This window comes from Crotalus tigris, unplaced genomic scaffold (assembly GCF_016545835.1).
Source record: "Crotalus tigris isolate CLP2741 ecotype Arizona unplaced genomic scaffold, ASM1654583v1 scf7180000024117.2648584, whole genome shotgun sequence".
Classification (NCBI taxonomy): Eukaryota; Metazoa; Chordata; class Lepidosauria; order Squamata; family Viperidae; genus Crotalus; species Crotalus tigris.
The window spans coordinates 581,479-594,018 of NW_024100394.1; the positions used below are offsets into that span (position 1 = coordinate 581,479).

At 40.6% G+C, this 12,540-nt stretch overlaps 1 long non-coding RNA gene across 1 annotated transcript in view; it reads left to right on the forward strand.

Annotated features, from left to right (window-relative positions):
- The first annotated feature begins 3,135 nt into the window (after positions 1–3,135).
- Positions 3,136–12,540, forward strand: part of LOC120298638 — a 61,234-nt gene continuing 51,829 nt past the window's right edge. Inside the window, exon 1 of the long non-coding RNA XR_005554158.1 lies at positions 3,136–3,389. This is a non-coding gene — a long non-coding RNA (uncharacterized LOC120298638). The remainder of the gene's footprint in view (positions 3,390–12,540) is intronic.

Here is a 12,540-nt window from a genome sequence, read left to right on the forward strand (position 1 = left end):
ATGAGGAAGTAAGAGTTTGTGGAACTGAATGGCAATAAAGCAACCTTTTTCATGTCTCTCATTTATTTTCTCAGCTCTTTTCTTTGAAGGGAAGAAATAGATTGATCCCTTATTAAGAATGACATCTTGGGCCTTGTTAGAGAATTTTAATTTCTCTGTTGGTAAAAAAATAAATCAGAAGCTCTCACAGTTGACTGCATTTAGCTGATTCAAAATAATTTCTTTATATTTATATCAAAATATTTACAATACCATACATTCTTCTTTACAACAACATAGCTTAATGAAGACTTCTTACAGAGAGATACAGAGACAAACCTGAGACTGGAAAAATCCAGCTCCTAACTCAATACCCTTTTGCACAGACTCAGTAGGACTTTCTTCACATTGGCTGACTGAGTTACCACATGACTCTTCCTGCTCATGAATATTCCAACAGACCTGATCCTTTTTCATCTCTCCTGGTTGATGAAATAGCAGGGGCTATGGTTGGATCGAATAGGGAAATATGAGCGATAGAATGTGCCATTTTTAGAACAAACCTGGGACTTTGGTTTATACAGGCAATTCTCAATTCCCAATTATTCAGTCAGAGAACGCTGAACTTACAGTGGCACTGAAAAGTAAGACTTATGTGGGTTTCAAAAGAGCATCCCCATAGTCATGTGATTGCAATTTTGGATACCTGGCAACCAGCTCTCATTTACGATAGTCGAATGTTTCTAGGATCATATGATTTCCATTTGCAAGCTCCAGAAGTGACTTCCAACAAGCAAAGTCAATGGGGAAGTCGACAGGAAGTTGGAAATCACAGTCACATGATATCACACTTAGCAACCTGCAGCCATTCACTTAATGGCCACAACCAGAACCAATGGAACTGACATTGTAAGTTGGCATAATCATGTGATAGGCATGCTGCTTAGCAATGCAGTTGCTGGTCCCTGTTGTGACTGGTAAATGAAAACTACCTGTATTAGAGATATCCCAATATATTGGGATACAATCCCCCAAATTCCCAGACAGAACAAGGATGTTATTCAAAAGACTTGGGTAGCTGGCAATGCCAGGAACTGTTATCCAATACCTTTGAAGAGAAATTAACTAGGGCAACCTGTTTTAGAACATATGTGCATATGTTGTACATAGATTGCACATTATTCCTGAAATAGTGGAATTCTTTTTCCCTTTATCCAGGAAATAAGCAACGTTGCAGGAATAAGCAAACAACTTGTGGGGTGGTAGGCATTCTTGGAAATATAGTACTTTTAGACATCCTGTGAACCATGACAGGCTTTGTACTATCTGTGGCTACCGCAGTGAATAAAGACGATTACAAAATGCATTCTAATTGAAAGACAAGCAGTAACTGTCTACCTTCTAAGTCACAGGTCGGCAACCTGCGGCTCCAGAGCCGCATGCGGCTCTTTGAGCCTTCCCCTGTGGCTCCCAGCCTCCTCTGCCTTTGCAGAGAGAGACAGAGACAGACAGAGGCAATTGCACTTCCCTGCTTCTCTCTCTCTCTCTCTCTCTCTCTCTCTCTCTCTCTCTCTCTCTCTCTCTCTCTGTGTTGTTGTGTGTGTGTGTGTATGTGTAAAAGAGACTGCACTCACAGTTGTTCTCCGAGGAGCTGAAAAGCTTTCTGGGCGGAGCTCCTCCCTTTGCTGCGTCTCTGAAGGAAGCAGGAAGCAGGAAGGGCAGGAGAGAGCTAGCTAGCCCAGCTAGGCTGACTCAGGAATTCTGGGAGTTGAAGTCCATGAGTCATAAAAGAGACGAGGTTGCCTACCCCGGAAGTTGTTGGACAACAGCTTGAAGCTTGCCAGGTGAGTAGCAGATAGGAGGGGGGGGGAGAAAGAGAGAGAGAGGGAGAGAGAGAGAGTGGGGGAAGAGGAGTGGCAGATCAAGGGCAGATAGAGAGGGAGGGAGCGAGAGACCCTTTTGACATCTAAAATGAAGATAACACTGCATATATCCTTTTTTTACCTTTGTGTGTATGTAATTTTATTCTCTTAAAGCATTCTCTTGGTGATCATTGTTTTAATAGTATGGATATTCCCAAGAGTCATATTTTTACTTTTATTTTTAATGTGTGTGTGTGTGTGTGTGTGTGTGTGTGTGTGTGTGTGTGTATACACACACACACATATACACATACACACACACATACACATACGCACACCTATAATAAAGGTAAAAAAGGATATATGCAGTCTTATCTTCATTTTAGATATCAAAAGGGTTTTGCGGCTCCCAGTGTTTTGTTTTTGGTGGGAAACGGGTCCAAGTGGCTCTTTGAGTGTTTTGGATTGCCTATCCCTGTTCTAAGTGTTCCTTAGTGCTTCAGCTTCCACCCTTCATTTAAATATACTGTGGTGGCCTATAGAGCCTACTACTTTCCTGTTAAATTATTTAAATTAATTTTTAAATATAGAAATGAAAATGGGGTAGGAAGTTTGCAGGTATTAAATAGGCATCCGTGTGCATGGAAAGTCAATAGTTAGTGTATTGTCCATCCATTTCCAAACCTTTGAGCATCAATGAATGCTCTCTCCAGAGAGAGGGACACCCAATTTCTGACATTACTGTTTTTTTAGCCTCCAGCAATGATAATGCTATTCTCTCAGACGCTTTATTCCGTTAATGTGCTAATTTTAAAAAGATATGCTCTTTAAGCTAATCTGGTTGTTGCTTTTATTATCTTGCTACTACCTATGGTCTGCTCACTGGTTCTCAACCTTTCTAATGTCGCGACCCCATAATACAGTTCCCCATGTTGTGGTGACCCCCAACCACTTATACATCACCGGGTGCCAGGGGCGTGGCCAAAGAAAAGGGAGAAAAAAATGGCCGACAGCCTTGTTTGGCGACCCCCGTGAAATGGCCGTTCGACCCCAAATGGGGTCCCGACCCACAGGTTGAGAACCACTGGTCTAGCTTTTAGGTACCGGTCTCCATTTTTCTTTGGTGATTTTAACGGATTGCAAACCACCTGGGGAGACGTGGTTTTAAAGGGCAGCGTGCGTCTTTTAAATAAATATATAAACAAACAAAATAAACATCCAGACACTGTAACTCTCCGCTCACTTACTCGCTTGTCCAGGGATGTCCTTGGTTGCAATAAAAGTGGTGCAAGGCCATACTTTTTTTTAATTTTTTTTGTTTTTTTTAAATTAATTCCACATGCATTTACGCTTACTTTTTTGCAGAGGGGTGTGGGTGTGGGGGCTTCTAACATTTTGCTATTATTTTTTCCCCATTTCTGTTCATTCCTCATCATAGGGTTTCTCAGCCTCTGAAGGGCGAATGTAACCACCACAAGTTCTCCCACTGCTGCCTCTTGTGAATACCTGCAACGCAAACAAAGCTCAGACATTATGGGGACAACTCAGGTACTGTCAACCTCCCAGGACCGATACCTCTTTTTGCACAGAAGAAATAATATGTGCGTTGCCCAGAGAAATAGAGTAATTGACACTTGGAAAGTGGTACTATAACTTGTGCTGGATAAACTCTCTTATTAGATAGTCTAAAATTTGCTGCATTCTGGTAAATGAAGGGTTAAGAAACACACAACCAAGCTAATATGTTTGTTAATAAGAGTGGAACTAATATTTCAATATATATTCAATATACATATTTTCCTAGTAAGTAAATAACTGATTTACTAAGTATGGTATCATGAGTCTATGACAGACATGTCAAACACAAGGCCCGGGGGCCGGATGCGGCCGTGAAGTGGTTTCATGCGGCCCGCGAAGCCATCCTGGAAACAGTGAGGGAACGGCCCACGTTGCCTTTGCTCTGGCCCAGGCTGGCTGGAAGGCAATGTACAATTTTGTAGTGGCCGTCTATGCTGAAATGCATTCAAGGCCATCTGGAAACAGGAGGAACCAGTCCCTGCCACGTCGGCCCCACCCCCTGGGTGCATGCTGGGGAGGTATCACCCTTTATGAGGAATGAAGAAATGCACCATTGCCTGGAAGTGGCCAGCAAATGGCCCTCGCCTACTTCACATATCCAGTTTGATGGGCTCTGCCCTGATCCCATCCACTTCTTCCAGAGACCCTCAGATCTGTCCCACTCCTGCCCAAGCCCCCACAGGCACTCTTGATGCAAATAATGTAGAGCTGGCTATGCCCCCCCAATAGGCCACACACACTCCATCGATGCCCTCCAGTAGGCCGCACCCACCTGCCCCCCACAAGGGCAACCACAATGCTGATGTGGCCCTCAATGAAATTGAGTTTAATACCCCTGGTCTATGACATAAATTAAATGATGCATGCATTTTTTTCTCAAAGCATTCAATCTTAAGAGACTTCCCTGAAGCATATTCCCTAGCAGGAAGTTGAAAGGAAGGCAGGCCGGCGGGCTGGCCATATACGAATTTCAGCATATTTGCTTTTAAAGAACTTCCAATAAATAGATGAGAAGTGGAAACTCCTGGTTAACTTAGCTTCTTCGCAGACTCTTCGTACATTTATTCTCTTACAAAGTACTCCAAAGGTACCATTTTTTAAATAAAGCAACTCTGATGCATCCTAGACTAAACTTCAGTTTCTTAAAAAAAAAAAATAGTGCCCTGATTTAAGAGATAGAGATAAGATGCCCTATCCTGAAACGTTTGATGTTGTTGGGAACCTTAATTAGAACAAAATCAGAATGGAAGCAAATGGTCTACTCTAACTAGAGATATTATTTAGAAGACATAATATAAAGGATACTGCAGGAGCACCCTCTAGTGTATATTAACAGTAGAGCTGCTAGTAATAAATTCTATATCTAAAAGAAACAATATATTTTTCTTTATATTAGCATTTATATAGGAAAATTGCAATAAACCCTTGGCATACTCAAGGCCTGCATTTGTTTTAAGCTTTTCATTTAATGATATTCTCAAATCTGCTTGCTTTTGTCTGCTCAGTTTAGCTACCTAATTCTATAGAAAATCAGATTTGTACAAAGCTTTTCAATGTAATATATTAGTAGGACTAATTAGCTGATTTTTAATTCTCCTGATGGTGGAATTGAATTAATTTTATTCCATTTTGAATTTTCATCTATTAGAGAGCTATCAAGATAATATTGTAAATTAAGTCTTTGTACTGAACACATAGTAGAATCATCATTTGTGTCAGAGTCATAAGCATAATACAATCTCATCCTGGAGGAAAAAAAAATTGTGTGCCAATTGTTACATCTGAAACCAAGTTTATTTCACTAGAAATTCATTAGCTGAAAAAATCACTTTGATATTATTAACAAGAAATATTATATTGTAGTGGGGTATTTTACAACTGGTCCTTGGTTTATGATTGGTCACTTAGTGACTAGATTTGAAGTTCTGACTGTTGGGGTCCATCTGCTCAAGTCACATGTCCCAACTGCAACACTGCTGCATTTGAGACCGTTTGCAGTGTCCCATTAACATGCGATCACATTTTATGATGGTTTTGGAGAAAACCAGCACTGGATTTGCTTAACTACTGCTGCAAAAAAGGTAATAAAAACATAAAAAATATGTTTAATAATAATAATAATAATAGTAATAGTAAAGTTGGAAGGCACCTTGGAGGTCATCTAGTCCAACCCCCTGCTTGTCGCAACATACAGTCACAATGGGCAGGCTCCATTACAGTTGTATGTTGAGGACTACTTTTATATGCTGTTGTGAATGTTCTTCTTGATTTAGAGTGGCAAAAAAAAACAAAGGAAGAGAGATTACATAATTCTCTTTCTTTCATTTGTTTAGGGTTCCTCCCCCTTTTTTTTATCCTCAAGGTAATATGGTGAGATATTTAACTTTGAAAGAAAAAAAGAAAGTGTGGTGATTCAAAGTGATCCAGTGAGGGTTAGGTCATTCTTCAGGACTGATGAGACAGAGGTCTTGCCTACAAATAGTCCTTGATTTATGACAGATATTGGAGCCGGAGTTTCCATTGCTAAGCTATATGATTGTAAAGTATGACCACCAAACTTAGCAACAACAATCCTGGCAGTCCTGGTTGCCGTTGTTAACTAAATTCCATAGTGGTTAGGCGAGGCGACTTCCTACTGACTTCCCACAGTCAAAGTCAGTGGGAAAGCCAGCAGGAAATTGCAAGTCCCAGGCCGGTAGCAAGGAAATGGCTGCTGCTGGATAGGAAAAGGAATGAGGTTGCAGGATGCAGGGGAGTATTGGGGAGGGTGAGGTTATAAGGGAGGGTTTATAAGGTGTAAGGGAATGTGCAACACGTGTATAGGTCAGGGAGGCTGCGCAAGGGTGTAGCGCAAGTTGAGGGTGTGCAGGAATGCAGGAGAGGTGTGGTAAGTGTAGGAGAATGTGCACAGATATGGGAGATTTTTCCCCACAAACTTGCAACCTTCCCTGCCAACTTCCCATTGACTTTCTGGGGAAGTCAGGGAAAGTTTCACAAGCAGTCATGTGATTACAGGGCTCTGCAACCAGTTGTCAGTTTGAACCAGATACCAAAGTGCCCCGGTCACAATCATATGACCATGGGGATGCTGGGACAGCTCTGAGGGCCAGTGAATAACCATTATTTATTTAGCACCATCGTAACAATTGCTGAACAGATGACTGTAGGTTGAGGATGATCTATACCCACAAAATGGTTGCCATGGTGACCATTGCCAGTCACAAACAAGTGTTTACCAGAACACAAATTAGCCAACTTCTTCTTGCATTCTCCTCTGGTTCCTCAGGATTCTGACTATCACTCACTGTGGAGGGGGGGTGACATTGCCTTTGAGTCAGTGTTGGCACCTGGTTGGATTGCTTGGATAAGTTTTAGTAAGTTTTCAGAAGTGGTTTGCTGTTACCTGCTTCCTAGGCCTGAGAGAGCCTAATTCACTGAAAGATTCTTACTTGGCTTTGTGCCTAAGACAGGCCTACAACTTATGGAATCCAGATTTGTAGCCTGGTGCCTTAACTGCTCACCAAACTGGCTCTTACCATTTAGCTTACCTTGATTTCTCTTTTTTTTCCTAGGGCAGTAGACAGATTTCTAAATAAAGCACTTACTTGCAGCCACCCACTATTTTAATTTTCTATGAATGGAGCTGAGATGTGAGATCCAGAGTCATTCTAAATAAAGATGATTCAAGAGGATTTGCAGCCTGACAGCTAACCATTCTATTATTATATTTTCAAGTATCTGAAAAAAAAGTTAATTGGGGTAGGGATCCTGATTCACAGGAGGATGTCAGTTACTGTATCTGTGAGAGAATTCTCATGCGGTGGGAAGTAAAATTCCAAATCTGTCCATTCGCAGAACAACAGACAGAAGGAAACTGAGCTTCCTGTCCAGAAACAGGGGACATTTACCCTGCTGTATCACTCAAACAAGTAAAAGAGGTGCAAGAATGAACCTTGATTTTATTATGAATAGAGGTTGTATTTGAGACACAGCAGTTTCATGGATTTTCTTCTACTGATTTGTATCTTTGGAAATCTGTTCTTCCAGCCTTTGCCTTGTCAGCAAAAGGAAGCTCAAATCAATTTTAATTCAGATAATGCTGTGGGTATTTCTACAGATCAATCACATTGACCTGTCCTAAAGGATGTCCCTCAAAAAGTTCCTTGGGGACATGGGTCTCACATCTGAAGGAATTATTGTGTGATGAAAACAAATCAGTCTGTCAAACCTCTTTTCAACCTCATTCATAAATTAATGCAAGCACATCGTGTGTGTGTGTGTGTGTGTGTGTGTAAAAATATAAATGTAAGAAATAAATGTATAAGAAATATACATGGAAGAAATTTTCTAACATGTTCTTTGCCTTAACGCAAATTCCCTCATATCAAATTGAATTGCTTGTCAAAAATCCAGTACGCTTTCACAATGGAGAGCTTTTGTACACTACATTTCAGTTGTTCCAGTTATTTCCTGAAGAAATTGGGATAGTAGTAATAAAACAAGAATGATTCCAAAAATCCCCAGCAATGATCTCTAAAGCATGAGTGATGTGTAGCTTCTTCTGGGTTAGCAAAGATCCGCTTGTGTGCACTATCCATGTTCGTATTCATATACATACACATTTGTGCACAATGCAATATATGAGATAAAATATTAAATTAAGGTAAAAAGGTAAATGTTTCCCGTCCACTCGTGTCTGACTCTAGGGGGCAGTGCTCATCTCCATTTCCTAGCTGAAGGAGCCAGCATTGTCCAAAGAAGCTTCCATGGTCATCCGGCCAGCATGACTATACGACGAGGCACACAGAATGTTGTTAACTTTCCGCTGAAGTGGTACCTATTTATCTACTTGCATCTGCATGCTTCTGAACTGCTAGGTGGCAGGAGTTGGGGCAAGAAAGAGAGCTCACCCATTGTGTAGGACCCACCATTGTGCTCCAGTAAATTAAGATAAAACTATAATAAAATCACCATAATATGGCACCATAGAGTCATAATGGGTTGTTATAATTTGATACTGATATACCCATCTAACTGCTTCTGGCATGGCTGTGATGAGATCATCCCAGGAGCCTTGAAATTTCCTAGGAAATATTCTTGAGCTATATGAGTTATCATTTGTTTCAGTGTGCCATAGTCACATGGAGCGTTCTTGGCCATTCCTCATTTAAAGAGCTTTGCCTTAGTTCTGGCATCGCCTGTCCTGATTCTGTTCAGGTGGCTCCATATTTTTCGAGACAACTGCATTCCTGGAAGTGGTTTTTTTGGACCTGCATAATCTGTTTGGTTATGATTATTAAAGGCCATCCATTTTAATTGTTATTAAAGGTTGCCCATTTTAATTTTAACAACTTAATTGTTAGATAAAACCAAAGATCTACATAGATCCTACCTAGTCTATATTTCATATGTTTGGACCATGCTTAAGGATAGCCTAACAGCTTGACATAAGGAAAGTAATTGTTTTCTTTTTCCCTTAGTAATTAAAAGATGGGTTTTCTATACTGAATTATTAGCTGCCACTCATGACCCTTTCCTCCATTAATTTGGCCAATCCATTTGGAAATCTGTCCTGGTTGGTGATCATCACACCAGTAGGCCATCCCATTATTTTATAAATGCAGCATCGGACATAAATTCCTTGTGTGTCTAATCACACTTGGCCAATAAATCCTACTCTACTCTACTCTACTCTACTCTACTCTACTCTACTCTACTCTACTCTACTCCACTCCACTCCACTCCACTCCACTCCACTCCACTCCACTCCACTCCACTCTTCTTCATTGAACCACTCTTCACTTTTATTGAATGATCATCAATTCAAGTATTGTGAAAGAGGAAGTCTTAAACCCCATTAATTCAGGAACTTTGCTTCTGAGTAGGTATGTGACACTACAGTTTTAAGCATGAATTCAGTGCAGCTTATATCCAGCTAAGTATACTGTAAATCAGAGGTTTTCAAACTTGGCCCTTTTATGACTTGTGGACTTCAACTCCCAGAATTCCTCAGCCAGGCACGCTGGTTGAGGAATTCTGGGAGTTGAAGTCCACAAGACCCTGCTGTAAATGGCTTAAGTGTATCTGGAGAGGAACATTAGGGTCCATCTAAGTAAATAATGACACAAGTAACACTGCAGTTAAGAAGAAAATGAATATTCATTGCATTAAGAATTTTGCTGATGATGCAAACTAAAATTAAACTATGGTCATCTTCAAAAATGTATCTGAAACAGATTAACAATAAAAATAATTAAAATTACCGACTGAGACACAAGTGTTTTCTGATGGATCTTTAATAACCAATTTCCCTAAGATCTTATCTTAATGAAATCATGTGCTTTTAAACAAACACTTTTCTATTCCCTTTATTTCTTTAATTGTTTTATAATTCATTCATTTTAAAATAATTTTATGTTGCTATGCATTTCTCTCTGTTTGGAGACTAACCAATATCTAGATCAGACATGTCAAACTCGCAATGTCACATGACGTCGCACAATGTATCAGAGCTTTTTCGCTGTTGCCGGCAATGGGGTGGGCGGGGCTCCGGTATGATGAAACCGGCCCGCGGGCCAGCAGTTTAACACTCCTGATCTAGATCTATCATAGAGATTGCAATCAGTAGTAAATGAGGCTATATATCACATTCATCTTCCAAAATAGATTAAGTATCCTTTGAATGTTTTGCAAATAGCCTGTGGTATAGTAGAACTGAGATGGGGGAGAGCAGTGAAAACGTTTCTTTTATGAGCAGTGAAAACATATCCCTTGCTGAAGAGAGAATCATAGTTAGGGAATATGTGGATGGATGTATAGTATAGTCTTGCTTCAGGGAGATGATATATTAATTCTTACAGATAAAAATGTATTCTAAAACCATTGTCAATATCTGCAGAAAGCATCTGAATAAGAATAATGATAACCATTGAAAGTAACTATATCTGCCCACTCTTGTACTAATTCCTTCTATTCTGCCACTGAAAAGCAGAAAAAGATCTCTTTAAAGATATTTTACTTCCTTCTCAAACAGCTCCAGCTCTGCCCATTTCACAACCTAGTCAGAGAAGGTTGAGTTACCTTAGCTGGGCTGCAAACATCTGGAGAGCCACTGAATGGCAGCAGTGAGACAGCACTCTGAACTCTTGGCTGCCAAATAAGCATCATCTGGATGTTTTCAGCTCAGATCTGGTAGATGTGTAGGAAATCCTAATCCTCTTCCTGTAGTTTGTCAGGATAGTTTGCTTAAATAAAAAGAGAACCATGAGGTGTTTTCATATCTTCTGAAGTAATATGGGAATGTAGATAGAACAGAGTCTATTCCATTAACAGTTTATAGGGCCAGTTTGGTCCTGTGGTGAAGGTGCTGACCTAGAAACCAGAAAACTATGATTTCTAGTTCTTCCTTAGCCATGAAAGTCAGCTGGGTATCTTTGGGTTAGTCACTCTCTCTTAGCCCAGCCCACCTCACAGGATTGTTGTTGTGGGAAAAATAGGAGGAAGAGGTAGCATTAGATATCTTTGCTACATGAAATTACTTATAAAAAATAATAAAGGTGAGATTAAAAGAAACCATGCAAACACTTTGCAGTGACAATGAGTGGTTTTAAAAATCAGTTTCAATACTTTTATTAAGGTAATAATTTTTCTGACAGAGCAATTTTTCTGATTTCACCCCCAGAGAAAGTGAATTGAAAGCCTAGAGAACTTTACTGTCAACCCAGCCACGGAATTACAGAGTAGGTCAAAGATGTTGCCTTGTAGTAGGAAGGCTGGTATAGCAGTTACCACCCTGCAGAATCTTTCACCCAGAAATCTGTGCCCCTGGGAACCTCCCAGTACCACTTCTGGACCCAGCCAGGTTTCAGTAATACACACCAGGGCAGACCAAATCACAAATGAGGACAACCAGACGGAATGAATGCAAATGCAAGAGTGGTGTAGTAGCAAGGTTTTGCTCAAGGAGCATAGATTCTAGACCAGTGGTAGCGAACCTATGGCATGGGTGCTAGAGGCGGCACTCAGAGCCCTCTCTGTGAGCACGCGCGCCATTGCCCCAGTCCTAGGCCTTCAGCTGGGTTTTATGAAACCTTTTCGCTTTAGGCCTCCGCTGCCATGTGCAAAAAAAAAGGTCCAATAAATCAATCAATTTCAACTTCTCGCGGGAAAAAAAAGATCTTGCAAAGTTGGAATTGATTGATTGAACTTTTTAGTCCCACCCAGTCTGCCGTTACCACCACAGCCACGCCCACCCAATTGGCCACACCTAGCCAATGGGTCACAGCCACCCGGCACTTGATGATGCATAAGTGGGTTTTGGGTTGCAGTTTGGACACTCAGTCTCTAAAAGGTTCGCCATCACTGTTCTAGACCTTCCTTGCCTGGAAGTCTGCTAGGTGAATTTGGCCTGGTCACTTCCCTCAGTCCTAGATTGGGAAGTTAGACATTATTTATCAATGTGCACTGGACCAAGATACAATCTTCACAGACATACACATATCCCCATCTATATCCAGACAATAATTATTCTACCATATCTGAGCCAAAAAGAAGAAAAATTCAGGGCAAGCACTAACAAAGGCAAAACAGCATTTCTCTGTTTACATCTTATAATTATCTAAATTTTTGAGGTCCAGGTATGGTAGTTCTAATTATTCTTCAGTAGGGCCTAAAACAATGTTTTGTAGGCAGACGTCAATCAATTGGTAGCCTCGACCAATTTCTATAGCTAAGCCAGTGGTGGGATTTAGCCAGTTCGCACCACTTTGGCAAAACCGGTAGCTAAGTTTTTGTTGCCCAGCCCCAGAATGGACTTCCGGAAGCGGCATCCATACAGAGAACCGGTTGTTCACATATTTGAATCCCACCCCTGAGCTATGCAGATAATTCTGCAACTTAAGAAGACTCAAGGGAAAAGTCAGAAACTTTAATGAGCATTAAAGTAAATAGCTCTCCTTTTCCTTTCTCCTTTTCTTTTATTATGGAGAAGTTGGCAGGTTTCAATGGTTGTGTAATAGTACCCAGTATTACAGAATCAGTTTTAAGTGTATAGTTAAATACACAACTGCTTCCTTTCAGAGTTTTATGTTGATTTGGGATGACTTTAGTTACTTGCATTGCA